Source organism: Rhinopithecus roxellana, chromosome 5, assembly GCF_007565055.1.
Source record: "Rhinopithecus roxellana isolate Shanxi Qingling chromosome 5, ASM756505v1, whole genome shotgun sequence".
NCBI lineage: Eukaryota > Metazoa > Chordata > Mammalia > Primates > Cercopithecidae > Rhinopithecus > Rhinopithecus roxellana.
In genome coordinates, this window is record NC_044553.1 from 163,736,190 (window position 1) to 163,755,200 (window position 19,011).

Sequence of the window (19,011 nt, forward strand, 5' to 3'; positions counted from 1 at the left end):
CCTCAGACATCATCTGTTTGTGTTAGGCACATTCAAAATCCTCTCCTCTACCTATTAGAAAATATGCAGTAAGTTACCATTAACTATAGTCATAAAATATTAACAGGCTTGCTAGGACATAGGACCAGAAAAAGAAAACATAGAAGAAGTCTGTGGTTACACCAGGATTGGAGTCATATTTTTCAGTAACACTAATGTATTCAGGAAATTGTTGACAAGGAGAACTAGAATCCATTAAAAAAAAAGACTCAAAGGCCGGGCGCGGAGGCTCATGCCTGTAATCCCAGCACTTTGGGAGACCGAGGCGGGCGGATCACAAGGTCAGGAGATCGAGACTACGGTGAAACCCCATCTCTACTAAAAATACAAAAAATTAGCCAGGTGTGGTGGCAGGCGCGTGTAGTCCCAGCTACTCAGGAGGCTGAGGCAGGAGAATGGCGTGAACCCGGGAGGCGGAGCTTTCAGTGAGCTGAGATCTCGCCACTGCACTCCAGCCTGGGTGACAGAGCAAGACTCCGTCTCAAAAAAAAAAAAAAAAGACTCAAATTGAAGCAGCAGCATCAGTCTTACACAGAGTCTTCCAGATGATAAAGGGGAACTCTTCTTACCAATTTGTTCTACAGGGCTAACAAATTTGATACTAAAACTCGAAAGGGACATGATGAGAGAAAACACACAGGCTATTCTCTCTCATGAACACAGTTTAAAATTCCAAACCACATATTAGCAAATCAGATCCAGTGATAATGTAAAAAAGGTAGCTCATCACAACCAAGTTGGGTGTACTCCAGGAATTGGAGTACAGTTGATTTCACATTGCAAGGTCAACATGATTCATAACAGAATTAAGGAGAAAAAAAGTATGAAAATCTCAGTGTAGAAGCATCTAGCAAAATTCAACACCCCTTCATGGTATAATCTTTAGCAAACTAAATATACAAGTGCAAAGTTAGGAACAGCCCCAAGACCACCGTCAAGTTTGAAATTCACTAGAAAGGCCGGGCGTGGTGGCTCAAGCCTGTAATCCCAGCACTTTGGGAGGCCGAGACGGGCGGATCATGAGGTCAGGAGATCGAGACCATCCTGGCTAACACGGTGAAACCCCGTCTCTACTAAAAAATACAAAAAATTAGCCGGGCGAGGTGGCGGGCGCCTGTAGTCCCAGCTACTGGGGAGGCTGAGGCAGGAGAATGGCGTAAACCCGGGAGGCGGAGCTTGCAGTGAGCTGAGATCTGGCCACTGCACTCCAGCCTGGGCGACAGAGCGAGACTCCGTCTAAAAAAAAAAAAAAAAAAATTCACTAGAAGGACTCACAGAATTCCCCAGAAGCTATTGTACTCATGGTTATGGTTTATTACCATGAAAAGGCTCATTAAAATTAACCAAGGGAAGAGGTGCATGAGGCAGGGGCCGGGAGGGGCCATGCGGAGACTGCAGTTGTTCTCTTGGAGTCATAGATAGTGGTATTGCTGATAAAAATGTGTCACTGAGCTTGAGTCCAGAGTTCATTTACTTCCCAAATGAATATACACATTTATTCTATTGCCAGTCAAAATCCCAGGATATTTTTGAAACTTTACAAAGTACTATTAAAAATCTAGAGAAATGGCCCGGCACAGTGGCTCATGCCTGTAATCCCAGCACTTTGGGAGGCTGAGGTGGGCGGATTACCTGAGGTCAGGAGTTTGAGACCAGCCTGGCCAACATGGTGAAACCCTGTCTTTACTAAAAATACAAAAATTAGCCAGGCATAGTGGCACGTGCTTGTAATCCCAGCTACTTGGGAGGCTGAGGCATGAGAATTGCTTGAACACAGGAGGCAGAGTTTGTAGTGAGCTGAGATTGATTGCACCACTGCACTCCAGCCTGGGCAACACAGCGAGACTCCATCTCAAAAAATAGATAAATAAACATAAAAAATAAAAATCTAGAGAAATACATGTGGAAGTCTAGCCTATAGATAAAGTAAGAAAGAAAGGTATTAAGGAGGAGACCCACCTCTATATCAGTTACCTTTTGCTGTATGATACACTTTCCCAAACTTAGTAGATTCAAAAGGCAGCCTTTTATTTGCTGGCATTTCTGCGGTTGGCATTTCAACTGGGGTCAGCATGCTCTGTCTCATGAGGCATCAGCTGAGCTCACTCAAGCGTTTGGGTCTTGGCAGGGATGACTGACTCATCTCTGCTCTGTCATCCTCCGGAAGGCCAGCCCAGGCAGGAGGCCTTCTGGCAGTACCAATACAGGGGCTCTTTTTACACTTTCCTCTGCTGGGCTCACATGTGTCAATGTCCAGGTAGCCAAAACACATCTGGCCAAGCCTAGGGCCAGTGTGGACATGAGATGACAATTCCCTGGAGGACATTATTATTGTTACTATTATTTTGAGACAGAATCTTGCTGTGTTGCCCAGGCTGGGGTGCAATGATGGGATGCTCTCAACTCACTGCAACCTCTGCCTCCTGAGTTCAAGGGATTCTTCTGCCTCAGCCTCCCTAGTAACTGGGATTACAGGCACGTGCCACCACACCTGGCTGATTTTTGTATTTTTAGTAGAGACAGGGTTTCCCCATGTTGGCCAGGCTGGTCTCTAACTCCTGACCTCAAGTGATCCGCCTGCCTTAGCCTCCCAAAGTGCTGGGATTACAGATGTGAGCCACTACACCCAGCCTATTATCATTATTATTTTGAGACAAGGTCTTGCTCTGTGGCCCGGGCTGAAGTGCAGTGGTGCAATCACCGCTCACTGCAGCCTTGACCTCCCCCAGCTGAAGTGATTCTCCCGCCTCAGCCTCCCAAGTAGCTTGGGCTACAGGCACACACCACCACACCACACCTAACCAAACGTTACTGTAGTCTACATCTTACCAGATACTTGAACATACTGTAAGTAAACTTAAATATATACTTAGTAATGACAGATATTGCTGTATACTGTAGTAAAATGAAACAAATATATACAGATGCTCCTCTACTTAGGATGAAATTATGTCTCAAAAACCCATTGTAATTTGAAAATATCAAAAATAAGTTGAGAATGCATTTAATACATCTAACCTACCAAACATGCCTTAGCCTAGCCCATCTTACACATCTCAAAACAGTTAGCTTCACCTACTGTTGGGTAAAATCATCTAACACGAAGCCTGTTTTATAATAAAATCTTGACTATCTCATGTAATTTATTGAATACTCTACTTTCACTTTTTTCACCGTCACTGAAAGTGAAAAACAGAATGGTCGGGTGGGTACTTGGAAGTATGGTTCCTACTGACTGCGTGTTGCTTTTGCACCATTGTAAAGTCAAAAAATCATAAGTCAAACAATCATAAGTCAGAGACCATCTGTATCTACAAGAATCCACAGGAAATACTAACATGAATAGTGAAATGGTGAAAATGGTAAAGCTTTCTCCCATTACCAGTAAAGAGACGAAGGTTCCTCATCTCCTGACTCATCTCCGCTCTGACTCATTTCTACCCAACGTCATACTCTAGGACCTCGCTATTGTAAGAAGGCAAGAAAAAGAAAAAAAAGATATGAAGGTTTGAAAATGAACTAACATTATCATTAATTTCAGAAAGTTAGAGTTTGAATATAGAAAATCCAAAGGATGCTGGGTGTGGTGGCTCACACCTATAATCCCAGCACTTTGAAAGACCAAAGCAGGAGGCTCACTTGAGGCCAGAAGTTTGACACCAGACCAGGCAACATAGTGAGACCTTGTCTCTACAAAAAAAATTTTTAAATTAGTCACATGGGCCAGGCGCAGTGGCTCACGACTGTTATCCCAGCCCTTTGGGAGGCCAAGGCAAGCGGATCACGAGGTCAGGAATTCAAGACCAGCCTGGCCAGTATGGTGAAACCCCATCTCTACTAAAAATGCAAAAATTAGCCGGGTGTGGTGGCCCACAACTGTAGTCCCAGCTACTTGGGAGGCTAAGGCAGAAGAATTGCTTGAACCAGGGAGGTGGAGGTTGCAGTGAGTGGAGATTGTGCCACTGCACTCCATCCTGGGCGACAGAGCAAGACTCTGTCTCAAAAAAAAGAAAAATAAACTAAAATAATAAAATTAGTCAGGTGTAGTGATTCACCCCTGTAGTCCCAGCTACTCAGGAGGCTGAAGCAAGAGGATTACTTAAGCCTGGGAGGTTGAGACTAGTGAGCCTTGATTATAGCACTGTCACTCTGGGTGACAGAGCAAGACTCTGTCAAGAAAGAGTCTTGGAAGAGAGAGAGAGAAAGGAAGGAGAGGGAGGGAGGAAGAAACGAAGGGAGGGAGAGAATCCCCAGATAAATTGTTCAAATTAATAAAAAGTTAATGTGCAAACAAATTGTATACCAACCTAAGAGGGTGGATGGGCTTGTAATAAGCAGCTGTGTCTCAGCCAATCATAGCAGCTGAATGTCCAGCCAGGCAGAGGCTGAAAGCTGCCAAAACATGACCAAATAAGGCAAACACCAAATGCAACCAATCAGGTTATTTCTGTATGTCATTTCCTCTTCTCTGGCTATAAATATAGCCTGCAGAAATTGCTGGGTGATGCATTCTAAACCAGTCTGGGCTGTTTCCCGGGTACATGAATGTTTTCTCTGCTTAATTAAACTCAGTTATGTTTAGCTTGCCTTGGATTTTTATTTTTTAATACAGTCAATACAGGAAAATCAATTCTATTTGTATATATAAGAAACCATTGGCCACACGTGGTGGCTCATGCCTGTAATCCCAGCACTTTGGAAGTCTGAGGCAGGCGGATCATGAGGTCAGGAGTTCGAGACTAGCCTGACCAACATGGTGAAACCCCATATCTACCAAAAATACAAAAAATCAGCTGGGCGTGGTGTTGGGCGCTTGTAATCCCAGCTACTTGGGAGGTTGAGGCAGGAGAATCGCTTGAACCCAGGAGGCAGAGGTTGCAGTGAGCCAAGATCATGCCAGTGCACTCCAACCTGGGCAACAGTGCAAGACTCCATCTCAAAAAAAACTAGAGACCATTATAAAATATTTCTTTAATGATGTCGTTTGCAAACCACTAAAAACATCAGCACCTAAGGATAAATCTAACATGGAATATGCAAGACCTCTTCACAGAAAACTACACAACATTGCGGAGAGAAATCTAAATAAATGGAGGAATAAACCAGGCATATGGATTGGAAGACTTACTCCTGTAACGATATCAGAGATCTCAAAATTTATCTTCAGATTCAAAGCAATCTCAGTCAAAATACCAACTTGTTTTTATGGGAATTGACAAACTGATTCTCACATTTTTATGGCAATATAAAGTGCCAAAAAGAGCCAAAACAACCTTGAAGAACAAGAAAGTGGTGAGCTGGACAGTCACTTTGGAGATCCATGTGGCAGGATCTACCACACCTGAGCACACACCGAGCCTATGACTTAGGATTGCTTGTCGGGATGTGCCCAGTGGAAAGACATGCCTATGTTTACAAAAAGATTTATACAATAGCATTTGTAGCAGGGTTATTCATAGTAGCCTTGTGATAGTGGTCACATTCAAAATGGAATCACTTGTAACAATCCCCTGGCTAAATGGAGCTGGGGAAGGGCATGAAGGGAGGTCTCCCATGTACGATTTGCCTGATTACAAGAACTATCATGAGATGTTTCCAAACCACAGGTCACTACACATGTCACACAAGGACAGCTAGCTGCTTATACAAGAACACTTGCCTGACACGTGGTCTCACAAGCCCAATCCAAAACTGCAAGAGCCTAGCTAACTCACAGATGACGAGTCCTACCTAGCAACTACCAACACTTGCCAGTCAGAACTCGCTATTTCAGGGCCAGGCACAATGGCTCATGCCAGTAATCCCAGCATTCTGAGAGGTTGAAGTGGGAGGATCACTTGAAGCCAGGAGTTCAAGACTAGCCTGGGCAACATAGTGAGACCCTGTCTCTATAAAAAAGGATTTAACTTAAAACTATGAAAAATAGAAACTCACCAGCTCTTATAAGACACTGCCAGCTCCAATATACTTTCTTTCAGAATAACTTGTGTAGCTTACACTTTCCCCAATAAAACCCTAGCCTTTTCCTTCATTCTCTGGACATACCAGAGACCACTGTGTTCTGTATGTATGTCCCAGATTGCAATCCTACTTCTTACACCCAAATACAACCTTTTATTTACACTTAGATATTCAACTCTCTGATTTTCTTTTTTCTTTTTATTTTTTGGGAGACAGAGTCTCCCTATGTCACCCATGGTGGAGTGCAATTACGCGATCTCGGCTCGCTGCAACCTCCACCTCCCGGGTTCAAGCTAGTCCCCTGCTTCAGCCGCCTGAGTAGCTGGGATTACAGGCATGTGCCACCATGCCCAGCTAATTTTTTGTATTTTTAGTAGAGATGGGGTTTCACCATGTTGTCCAGGCTGGTCTCGAACTCCTGACCTTGTGATCCACCCACCTCAGCCTCCCAAAGTGCTGGGATTACAGGGGCGAGCCACTGCACCCAGTGAAAGCTCCAACCTGAAAACAGCCCAAATGTCTGTCCCCAAGATAATGGACACTGGAGGTGGGTGTATTCAACAGTGGCACACTGCCGTGAGATGAGATGAGCAAACATTGCTGCACACGAACAAATGGATGGGTCCCACAAACATAACGTTTCGGGAGAGAAGCCAAACTCGAGTAGTGACTGCTTCCACAGATGGAAAGCTCAGATCAGGCAGAGGGGCACTGTACCAGAGAATGGCCCTTGGGCAGCACGGGAGTCTCCCAGCACCTGGAGACCATCGCTGTCTTGATCTGAGTGGTGGTGTTGAATCTGTTTTGTGTGTTCCCTTTCAGGGCATTCTATGTTTTGACTTCAATAAATAAGTACATTAGGCCAGGCGGGGTAACTCACGCCTATAATCCCAGCACTTTGGGAGGCCAAGGAGGGTGGATCACGAGGTCAAGAGATCGAGACCATCCTGGCTAACATGATGAAACTCCATCTGTACCAAAAATACAAAAATTACTCAGGCGTGGTGGTGGCACTTGTCTGTAATCCCAGCTACTTGGGAGGCTGAGGCAGGAGAATCCCTTGAACCTGGGAGGCGGAGGTTGCAGTGAACTGAGATAGCGCCACTGCACTCCAACCTGGCGACAGAGCGACCCTCCATCTCAAAAAAAAAAAAAAGAGTAAGTAAGTACTGTGTCTCATACAATGTATCTATGGCTGGATCCCCAGGGGCTATCTCTGGGTGGTGCCCTGGTGGCTGGGGCTCAGGCCAGGCTAGAAGGCTCCATGTCCGTCTTTTTGTTCCTTTGGAATTACCTTCCATGCGTATGTATTACCTAGTCAAGGAAGAAAAGCTTCTCTTTAATTAAGAAAAAAAATGCATTCAGCTTTTCAGCCTCGCAACTGAGCCCCTTCACTTGGGAGCAGCCTGGGTGTGTTTGTGCACAGTTCAGATTCCGGGCAGGACACTGCTATGGCCCCCCCACCCCCTCATCACTCATCCTGACTCCTGGGGCCAACCCTGGGACTAGGGGCTGTTGGGGCTGTGGTAGGGTGGAGACCTCAGGCCCACATGTACCAAGAAGTCCCCAGAGAGTCAGTGGGGAGATGCTCAGGACACGCCTGTCAAGGCAGGCCCTCAGCCTGTGACTAAGCCTCCCAGCCACCTTTTTCTTTTCCTTTATGTTGTTTAATATTTTTGTCACAAAGAGCAATGGTCACTGGCAGAGCTGTCGCTAAATGGTAGAAAGTGCCCCTTTTGGGACTGGGCATGGTGGCTCATGCCTGTAATCCTTGCGTTTTGAGAGGCCAAGGTGGGAGGATCACTTGAGTTCAGGAGTTTGAGACCAGCCTGGGTAACATAGTGAGACCCCATCTACAAAAAATCAAGAAATTAGCCGGGCGTGATGTATTGGTTTGTTTTCACACTGCTATGAAGGACAGTGTGACTGGGTAATTTCTAAAGGAAAGAGATGTAATTGACTCATAGTTCAAAATGGCTGGGGAGGCCTCAGGAAACTTACAGTCATGGTGGTCGTCAAAGGGGAAGCAAGACACCTTCATAAGTTGGCAGAAAGAAGTGCCCAGCAAAGGGGGAAGAGCCCTTTGCAAACCATCAGATCTCTTGAGAACAAATTCACTAACGTGAGAGCAGCATGGCGGCACCACCACCCCCATGACTCAGTTACCTCCACTTGATCTCTCCCTTGACACGTGGGGATTATGGGGAGTACAATTCAAGATGAGATTTGGGTGGGGACACAAAGCCTAATCATATCACGTGGTCACGTGGTGTCGCCTGCCTGTGGTTCCAGCTACTCAAGAGGCTTAAGTGGGAGGATCACTTGAGCCCAGGAGGTCGAGGCTGCAGTTAAGCTGAGATAGTACCACTGCACTCCAGCCTGGGTAACAGAGCCAACGGATTGGCTGCAATAACAGAAACTGAAAGGAAAATAAATCTCGGGACCCCAAAATCAGTAAGCCAACAGGAAAAGTCAAGCTGGGAACTCCATCAGCAAACCTGCCTCCCATCCTATTCCTAAATATAATAGCTACAAACATAAAAAAGCTATGTCCTTCCCTCAAAATGTGTCCACAAGAAAATGCCTTGTGGACAAAAGGCAGAACTCAAGAGTCCTCCCTCTCCCTCTGCTCTGGTGAGACAAACGCACAGCTGGTGGCTCCTTTGCCCTATTTTTTCACTAAGCCAGACTAAGGCATAAGTGACTATTCCTATAAATTGTGTATTTGATTAAAGGCTAATCAGAAACTCAAAGGAATGCAAATGTTTGTCTCTTATTTACCTATCACCTACAAGCCCCCTTCCCGCTTTGAATTGTCCCACCTTTTCAGACCATTGAAACGATTCTCCTGCTTCAGTCTTCTGAGTAGCTGGGACTACAGGCACCCACCACTTTTCAGTAGAGACGGGGTTTCTTTTTTTTTTTTTTTTTTTTTGAGACGGAGTCTCGCTCTGTCGCCCGGGCTGGAGTGCAGTGGCCGGATCTCAGCTCACTGCAAGCTCTGCCTCCTGGGTTCACGCTATTCTCCTGCCTCAGCCTCCCGAGTAGCTGGGACTACAGGCGCCCGCCACCTCGCCCAGCTAGTTTTTTTTTTTTTTTTTTTTTTTTTTTTTTTTTTTTTTGTATTTTTTAGTAGAGACGGGGTTTCACCGTGTTAGCCAGGATGGTCTCGATCTCCTGACCTCGTGATCCGCCCGTCTCGGCCTCCCAAAGTGCTGGGATTACAGGCTTGAGCCACCGCGCCCGGCCAGAGACGGGGTTTCACCATGTTGGCCAGGCTGGTCTCGAACTCCTGACCTCAGGTGATCCACCTGCCTCGGCCTCCCAAAGTGCTGGGATTACAGGCGTGAGCCATGCACCCAGCCTCAGATGCTTTTTGGTTCACAAATTGGTAACCAACAGAAAGGACTCTGAGCGGTGGTGACCCTGACCTTCAACAAATCTATCAGTGCTTGGTACCGACTTGAGCTATTTTTACGGCTCAAACCAATAGGACAAATTGCTGAGGACTGAGAGCTTCCCTCCCTCCAGAGAATCTCAGATCTCCCAAAATTTGATTGAGGTCTACAGTTTATTTTTCTGTACAACTGTCAGAGGCGTGTGAACCAGAGCAACTCCATCTTGAATAGGGGCTGGGTAAAATGAGGCTGAAACCTACGGGGCTGCGTTCCCAGATGCTTAAGGCATTCTAAGTCACAGAATGAGACTAGGAGGTTGGCACAAGACACAGGTCATAAAGACCTTGCTGATAAAAACAGGTTGCAGTAAAGAAGCCAGCTAAAACCCACCAAAACCAAGATGACCACAAGAGTGACCTCTGGTCATCCTCAGTACTACACTCCCACCAGCACCATGAGAGTATACAAATGCCATGGTAATGTCAGGAAGTTACCCTGTGTGGTCTAAAAAGGGGAGGCATGAATCATATACCCTTGTTTAGCATATCATCAAAAAGTAACCATAAAATTGGGCAACCAGCAGCCCTCAGGCCTGCTCTGTCTACGGAATAGCCATGCTTTTATTCCTTTGCTTTCCTAACAACCTTTATTTCCCTTTACTCTGTGTACTTGCCCTGAATTCTCTCTTGTGCGAAATCTAAGAACCTTCTCTTGGGGTCTTGATCAGGACCACTTTCTTGTAACACAACTCCTTTTTTTGGAGTTTTGCTTGCTTCCGACAAGCAAGGCAAGTTTTCCTGCTTCCATGACAATGGAAGGCAGGTAACTCCTTTCCGGAGTTTGAGCTTGCTTTCAACAGGGAATGCAAATTTGAGTTTTCTCCTGCTTCTAGAATGGAAGAGAGCAGTCTTCAGCCTGAGACCCCTTCACTGGGTTTTGGTCTTGGCTAAAGTTACGATTAACAACCAGCTGGTCTTAATTTATCTTTACCATTAGAGCGCTCAGTAATCATATTGTTGGGATCTTTTGTTCGTTTGTTGTTGTTGTTGTTTGTGAGACAGATTCTCACTCTGTTGCCCAGGCTGGAGTCCAGTGGCGCGATCTCGGCTCTCTGCAAGCTCCGCCTCCCAGGTTCACGCCATTCTCCTGACTTAGCCTCCCGAGTAGCTGGGACTACAGGTGCCGGCCACTACGCCCGGGTCATTCTTTTGTATTTTCAGTAGAGACGGGGTTTCACCATATTACCCAGGATGGTCTCAATCTCCTGACCTCGTGATCCACCCGCCTCGGCCTCCCAAAGTGCTGGGATTACAGGCGTGAGCCACCGCGCCCAGTTGGGATCTTTTTTTAAAAAAATGTTTTCCGGTCTTTCTCCCATTAGATTTGACCCACTCTACTTGACTTGGTCAAATTCGAATGAGAATTCCAAATTATGGGAAACAAGGACTTTCTGAATTATCTAACATTCCTCACAGATGCAAAAGCAACAAACAAAACAAAACCAGGCTCTTGGTTTCCGTGTTCGCTTCCCGACATTCCTGGTTTCCGTGCTTGCTTCCTGTCTTACTTTTCTTCCACCCTGTTCCTCCTTCCCCTTCACCAACTTCAGTACCAAGAAAAAAATCTAGAGAAGGTGTCTAATGACTCAAATCCCGCAAAGAACTCAGAAAATGGCGCCACTCACCCTTTTGGGGTGTTCTGTTTTCTTTGTGGCGTTTCAAGAGTCATGGATGGGTTCTTCTGGGTCTAAGACTCTGGCTCCTGTTGCATTACCTGTATTCTTTGTCTTTATGGGGGTACCAGAGATGACCTTGTGCTATGAGAGGATTTGAGCCTGGCGTTTGTAATCATGGTGGATGACAGCTACAAAGTTAGGGGTGGCTGAGGACAGTTTATAGGAAGTGGTCTTGGCTGGGATTTTTTCCTCCTGGGAAGTTGTTGTTTAGGATCCTAATTCTAGTTCGGAGGTGCATTTTAAAGGGTCTTCTCCATTGCCTTGTATGCACATTTGCACGAGGAAGTGAACTGTTGTTTTCATAGGTAAATGAGAGACTGAGTTTCCTCAGCTCCAAAGAGAAAGGACATTTTGCTTTTCCCAGTGGAAAGGTGCCCCTGGGTGAATGGGGGCCAAGCAGGAGTGTCTGGGGGGTTGACCCGCTGCGATGCGCAACGGTCCTACAGAAAACCCCCAATAAAATTAGTTTCAAAGGCTTGTCCAGGAAGCGCATATAACGGTGGCTCACTCCGCGCTTCGAGCCCTTCTGGAGGTACTTAGACATCCTGAGAGAGAAATTGAGACACTTAGACCTCCAGAGAGAGACACTGAGACACGTGAGAGGGCAGCAATGACTCAGTGGTGACACTGTGAAGTCCTGCCTGCAACCAGCACGTGACACTAACTAGGCCACAGGTCACTTCCTCCTTTTGAGAAACAAATGTGCAAAACAAGCCATCTAAGAATGAGGAAAGCCAAGGAAAGCGACGCCTCTTGCGCCCCGTTTGGTTTAATGATGCCTCTGTTTGCAAGTGTTTGTATAAAACGGACGTATCATGGTCTTTCTGCGCACAGTTACGTCAAGGAAAATGCAGAGCCTGAAGGTCGGCCTGCAACTATCAAGTTCCTAAGGGGGTTTTTTTGGTTTTTGTTTTGTTTTGAGACAGAGTCTCACTCTGTCACCCAGGCTGGAGTGCTATGGCACCGTCTCGCTCCCTGCAACCTCCGCCTCTTGGGTTCAGGTGATTTTCCTGCCTCAGCCTCCTGAGTAGCTGAGATTAAAGGCACCCGCCACCATGCCCGGATTAATTTTTGTATTTTTTAGTGGAGACGGAGTTTCGCCATGTTGGCAAAGCTGGTCTTGAACTCCTGACTTCAGGTCGTCTGCCTGCCTCAGCCTCCCAAAGTGCTGGGATTACAGGCATGAGTCACCACACCCGGCCAAAGTTCCTAAGTTCTCTATCTCTCTGCTATCTTTTCCCTGCTTCAAGTCTGCTGTTACTTTTCTACCGTGATAAAATCCACTGTGTGCATCCAACCATTTCTTTTTGTTATTGTTTGTGCAAATCAATGAGTTTATATTAATATCTCATGGCCAGAGTTCTAAAGTAAAAGCTATAGGATCTTTGTATGAGTGTGTATGTGTGTGTTTATATGTAGATACATGTATTTTGTTATGTGTTTTTGGCCACAGGTACCAAATTGGCTTAAAGTTATAGAGTAGTCGTAAATTAAATAATAACAAATGCTTTCCAAGTTCATGTGACTTTTAAGTAAAATCATTAATAAGCTAGCTTTAAAATTTTGGTAAAGTGATATTAGAAAAGTCTTATGAATTGTTGGCATGCTTTTTTATTTTTTCCCCTTAAGGTGGAGTTTCGCTCTTATTGCCCAGGCTGGAGTGCAATGGCGCAATCTTGGCTCACTACAACCTCTGTCTCCTGGGTTCACCTGATTTTCCTGCCTTAGCCTCTCGAGTAGCTGGGATTACCGGCATGCGCCACCACGCCTGGCTAATTGTGTATTTTTAGTAGAGATTTCTCCATGTTTCTCTGTGTTGGGGTTTCTCCATGTTGGTCAAGCTGGTCTCAAACTCCCGACCTCAGGTGATCCGCCTGCCTCGGCCTCCCAAAGTGCTGGGATTACAGGTGTGAGTCACTGCGCCCAACCAGCATACATTTATATTTGCATTATTGATCAAGAGATTTCATTCTTATCGCTGCCAAATAATAAAAGGTGCCAACATTTGGCATAAAGCTCATTAAACTATAAACCCAGCCCAACACAGAATGATCTCGGCTTGTGTAAGTTTTCCTGCTGTGTAATTTTTGATAAATAAGACATTAATATTGGTTTAATGAAAACAGTTAAATCTTGAATTATTTAGTAAAATAACTATATATTTAATCTTAAGGTTTCTACTTACCTAAATACCTGAAATTCACAGGCTATAAAATGGTTGACGGGGAAATAACTTTAAATGATGACTATGACAGTTTTCATAAATAATGCAGGTAAACTCAATATAAAATAATTCGGTATATGTAATGAGATACATGCTTGTAGACAAATGCCATAATTTGAAACCTAAAGTTATATCAAGTTAAATGGTAGATATTTCATTAAATAGGTATTTTTCAATTAAAAAATATACTAAGAAAACATTCTTTCTAAAAAATGTGTGTTCTTGTTAAAAGGTGAATAATTTTTGTCTAATTTATTTATTGTTATTTTTATGATTATATATATTTTTTGAGACCGAGTCTCACTCTATTGCCCAGGTGGAGTGCAGTGGCATGATCTCAGCTCACTGCAACCTCCACCTCCCGGGTTCAAGTGATTCTCCTGCCCGTTTTTTTTTTTTTTGAGATGTAGTCTCGCTCTATTGCCCAGGCTGGAGTGCAGTAGCGTGATCTTGGTTCACTGCAACATCCACCTCTTGGGTTCAAGTGATTCTCCTGCCTCAGCCTCCTCAGTAGCTGGGATTACAGGCACCCACCATCATGCCCAACTAATTTTTGTATTTTCAGTAGAGACAGGGTTTCACCATGTTGGCCAGGCTGCTCTCAAACTCCTGACCTTAGGTGATCTGCCCACCTCAGCCTCCCAAAGTGCTGGGATTACAGACGTGAATCACCGCCTGGCCAATTTTTGTGTAATTTAAAGCTCATTTAAAGGTTATGTATAAAACAAGGTAAAGGGAATCAGGAAATAAGAGATGTAAAAAAAGTTACAGAAGGCCATGGCCAGGATTACACCTGTAATCCCAGCACTTTGGGAGGCTGAGGTGGGCAGATCACCTGAGGTCAGGAGATCCAGACCAGCCAGGCCAACATGGTGAAACCCTGTCTCTACAAAAATACAAAAATTAGCTAGGCATGATGGCGGGTGCCTGTAATCCCAGCTACTCGAGAGGCTGAGGCAGGAGAATTGCTTCAACCTGGGAGACAGTTGCAGTGAGCTGAGATTGCACCATTCCACTTCAGCCTGGGCAACAAGGAGCAAAATTGTCTCAAAAAAAAAAAAAAAAAGAAAGTTATAAAAATAAAGAGGCATTTTTAGTATAAAAAAAAAGTTGGCTGGGTGCAGTGGCTTATGCCTGTAATCCTTTTTAGCACTTTGGGATGCTGAGGCAGGTGGATCACCTGAGGTCAAGAGTTCGAGACCAGTCTAGCCAACATGGTGAAATGCCATCTCTACAAAAATGTAAAAATTAGCCAGGCATGGTGGCACATGCCTGTAATCCCAGCTACTTGGGAGGCTGAGGCAGGAGAATTGCTTAAACCCAGGAGGTGGAGGTTGCAGTGAGTCGAGATCGTGCCACTGCACTCCAGCCTATGTGACAGAGCAAGACTCTGTCTCAAAAAAAAAAAAAAAGCTTAGAGAAAAATAATTTTATATGAGAAAGAATCTTGTTTGGTGAATTTTTGTACTAGAATAAAATGACTGGTTCTTCACGAAAGAGGGATGTTCAGGACAAACCAGAAAGTCCAAACATGTCATGAATGGTCTGTGTAAATCATAAGCAGAGGATTTATGGAAAAAACTTTTATAGTTGTCATAATTAAAGGGAAATTGTTTATAATGGTCTTTCTAGAGATTGGGTTTTGATATTTAAAAACTTCCTAAAAAAAGTTTGAACACAGAAATTTTCCTAAGGTATTGCTTTACTCTTAATAAAGTTACATGACATTATTATTTTTGTATGCAAAGTTCAACTTCATTGTGCCTTTCTGTTTTCAGCTTTCTCTCCCCTTTTAATAGGCCTGAAAAAGTAACTCTGTCCTTCAACTAGTGTTTAACTCCTGTAAGTTTTTTATTCTTCAGGTTCTGTTTATTGTGGCCTGATGCTAGAAAATGTTTTGTCTTAGAGCTCTAAAGGACATGTTTCCTTCCAATATAATATTCTGTGCTCTTGGTTTTAAATTGTTCTATGGATCCGAAAATTTTCACTTATGACCCAGGAAACACTCTTCCTATGTGTAACTAATTCAAATGCCTTGTCATGAGTTCTGACTTGCTGGTGATCTAAACAGACTCCCCATAGGGAACAGCACTCATACTGCAGAAGGTGTTTTCTTTTGTCTTTGGCTTTTTACACTTTATTGAAATAATTCCTAAGTTGTGATTTTCTTAGAAAAATTGAGATTAAAATGTTTTTAAATTAAATTTATTATATCTGTGTAATTTTCTGTATGTGCTTTTCAAGTCCTTATGCCATCAAGTTACAGGGCTTTGACTCCTGTGTCTAAAAATGACACCAAGTCCTGTTAAATTTTTTTTTTTTTTTTTTTTTTTTTTTTTTTTTTTTTTTTTTTTTGAGACAGAGTCTCGCTCTGTCACCCAGGGTGGAGTGCAGTGGCACGATCTCTGCTCACTGCAACCTTCACCTCCTGGGTTCAAGCAATTCTCCTGCCTCAGCTTCCGGAGTAGCTGGGACTACAGGTTCGCACCACCACGCCCGCCTATTTTGTATTTTTAGTAGAGACAGGGTTTCACCATGTTGGCCAGGCTGGTCTGGAACTCCTGACCTCAAGAGTTCCCAACCACCCACCTCGGTCTCCTAAGGTGTTGAGATTACAGGCATGAGCCACCACCCCTGGCCAAAGTTCTGCTAAATCTTAAACACTGACAGCAGTTAAAGCCTCATCCTCAGACCCAATAGAAGATGCCAATCAAAATAAACCACGTTCCTGAGACACAGGCCAGAAATCAAACCAAAACCAGTTAAAAGGGTTCAGTTCCTCAAGGCCCAGGGACCATCGCAGAAGAGGTGGGCATGTGAGATTGTAAGGGGTGATTTTGAGAGATAAGTTAACCATTAATGTTGAAGGAATGCTGATGCAAGACCAGCATATGGCCTCTGTGTCGGATTAACAAGGTTTTCTTGGAGTATTAACCCAGTCCTTAATAAAAGTTTATAAAAGGCTTATGGAAATTATGTTTTATGGTCAAGATGACTAAAATTGTATAGATTGGGCTAGGTGCAGTGGCTCAGGCCTGTAATCCCAGCACTTTGGGAGGGCCGAGATGGGCGGATCACTTGAGGTCAGGAGTTCAAGACCATCCTGGCCAACATGGTGAAACCCCATCTCTACTAAAAATACAAAGAAATTAGCTGGGCATGGTGGCGTGCACCTGTAATCCCAGCTACTCAGGAGGCTGAGGCAGGACAATCGCTTGAGCCTGGGAGGGAGAGGTTGCAGTGAGCCGAGATCCCACCACTGCACTTCAGCCTGGGTGACAGAGCAAGACTCCATCTCAAAAAAAGAAAAGAAAAATGGTATAGATTGTCATGCACTTGGTTTCTCGCTCCGCCCACCCCGCCCTCTTCCACATGTGCTTTCCTTCCCGTCGTTCCTGCTCTGAAGCTGTTTAATAAACACTGACCCCTGCTCTGAAACTTACCTCAGTTTCTCCTTCTGCTCATGCCCCTTGGTCAAATTCTTCTGAGGAGGCAAGAATTGAGGTTGCTGCAGACCTGTACTGATTTGCTGCCAGTAACTGAGATACCTTTTACCAGTAACATGTCAACGGAAAGAATCAAACTCTGTCAAATATTTGAAGAGATTTATTTTGAGCCAAATATGAGTGACCATGGCCATGACACAGCCCTCAGGAGGTCCTGAGAACATGTGCCCAACGTGGCTGGGGTGCTGCTTGGTTTTACATTTTAGGGAGACATAGACATCAATCAAACACATTTAAAAAATACATAAGGCCAGGCGCGGTGGCTCACGCCTGTAATCCCAGCACTTTGCGAGGCCAAGGTGGGTGGATCACCTGAGGTCAGGAGTTCAAGACCAGCCTGGCCAACATGGTGAGACCCTGTCTCTACAAAAATACAAAAATTAGCTGGGCATGATGGTGGGTGCCTGTAATCCCAGCTACTCAGGAGGCTGAGGCAGGAGAATCGCTTGAACCCAGGAGGCAGAGGTTGCGGTGAGCCAAGATTGGACCACTGCACTCCAGCCTGGGCGACAGAGTGAGACTCCGTCTCAAAAAAAAAAAGAAAAAAGAAAAAGAAACACATTGGTTTGGTCCAAAAAGCGGGACAACTCGAAGCAGGGAGTGGGGAGCACCTTCCATGGGCAACAGACCACAAGGAATTTCCTTGTGGGCAATTTGTGCGGGAGGTACGTAGCTTTTTAATCTTTGTAGCTATCTTGTTTAGGAATAGGACTGGAGGGAGGGCTGCCTGACAGCAGTTCCCAGTTTGACTTTTCACTTTGGCTTAGTGATTTTGGGGTCCCCATATTTTCCTTTCACACTAGCAAATATCCCAAAACCTTCCCACACCCCCGTGGCCACAGTTTCTTTGCTGTTCTTGGTCTCAAATTCCTGGGGCGCACTCTTTCCCCACCAGTGGTGTAATCATGGCTCACTGCAGCCTCAACCTCCTGGGCTCACTCCATCCTCCCACCTCAGCCTCCCGAGCAGCTGGGACAGGCGCCACCACCACGCCCAGGGCTCACTCCATCCTCCCACCTCAGCCTCCCGAGCAGCTGGGACAGGCGCCACCACCACGCCCAGTTAATTTGTGTGGTTTTGATAGAGGCAGGATTTTCCTATGTTGCACAGGCTAGTCTTGAACTCCTGGGCTCAAGCGATCTTTTCACTGCCGCCTCCCAAAGTGCTGGGATCACAGGGGTGAGTCACCGTGCTGGCCTCCTGAGGCCTTTATGATCCTATGGGCTTACCAGCCCTCCTCCACCCTCCTCTCCTCTCGAAGCCACCGGGGGCCTTGGGCCAAACTTTGTGGGCCCTGCCCTGCCCAACCCTTGCGCTTGCCCCTCCCACCAGCCCCTCCCCGTGAGCCTCTGCGCATCCCTCCTCTTCGCCCCCTCCCAGTGTTGCAGGGCTCCAGAGCCCAGTCCTCACACCGCCCCTCTGTCACCACCTACTCCCCAGGCGCCTCTCTAGTCCTGGATTAAACGCCATCCACCCTGCACCAAAGGAACCAGGAGGCCACTGCGTGTCAGCCTTGCCCTTATTTTAAGTACCCCAGTTTAGGCCGAATTCTAAGAACATGTGCCCTCCCAGACTCCCCTGCGCCAGCCCCTGGAACTGGTGACTATGCAGAGGTTCCACTCCCAAGGTCGGGCCGGTATACATGGCAGAGTGGAACTTAACACTAATTCCCGAGTGGGCCTGATCTAGTCCCGGGAGCCTTGAAAAGAGGACAGTTTTCTGTGGCTGGTGGCAGGAGGGGGAGTCAGGGAGGTCCAAGCGTGGGAGGGCTTCAGGGTGCCCATGCTGGTTTGAAGACGGGGCAGGGGGCATGAGAAGGAATATGAGCACCCCCCAGAAGCAGGGAGCAGCCGTCAGTAACACCACAAGGAGGCAGGGACCTCAGTCCCACACCCGGCTTCCCAGCGACGGCAGCGAGCTTGGAAAGGGGACCCTGAGCTCCAGACCAGAGCGTGGCCAGCTGCCGCCTGACTCTAGCCTAAGCAGAGACCCGCAGACTGCAAGCTAAAAAAGCGGGGACTGGGCCGGGCACGGTGGCTCACGCCTGTAATCCCAACACTTTGGGAGGCCGAGGCAGGCGGATCACAAGGTCAGGAGATCGAGACCACGGTGAAACCCCATCTCTACTAAAAATACAAAAAATTGGCC

The 19,011-nt window shown here is 45.8% G+C and overlaps 1 protein-coding gene across 2 annotated transcripts in view; it reads right to left on the bottom strand.

Moving 5' to 3' along the window:
• Positions 1-19,011, bottom strand: part of GPR132 (G protein-coupled receptor 132) — a 54,276-nt gene that overhangs the window by 10,847 nt on the left and 24,418 nt on the right. Inside the window, exon 6 of one of the 2 annotated variants that reach the window (XR_004057286.1) lies at positions 4,417-4,431. The exons of the other annotated variant lie outside the window; for it this stretch is intronic. The gene's annotated coding sequence lies outside the window, so the exon portion shown is untranslated. Of the gene's footprint in view, positions 1-4,416; positions 4,432-19,011 lie in introns of those variants that run through there. 2 annotated transcript variants of the gene reach the window in all.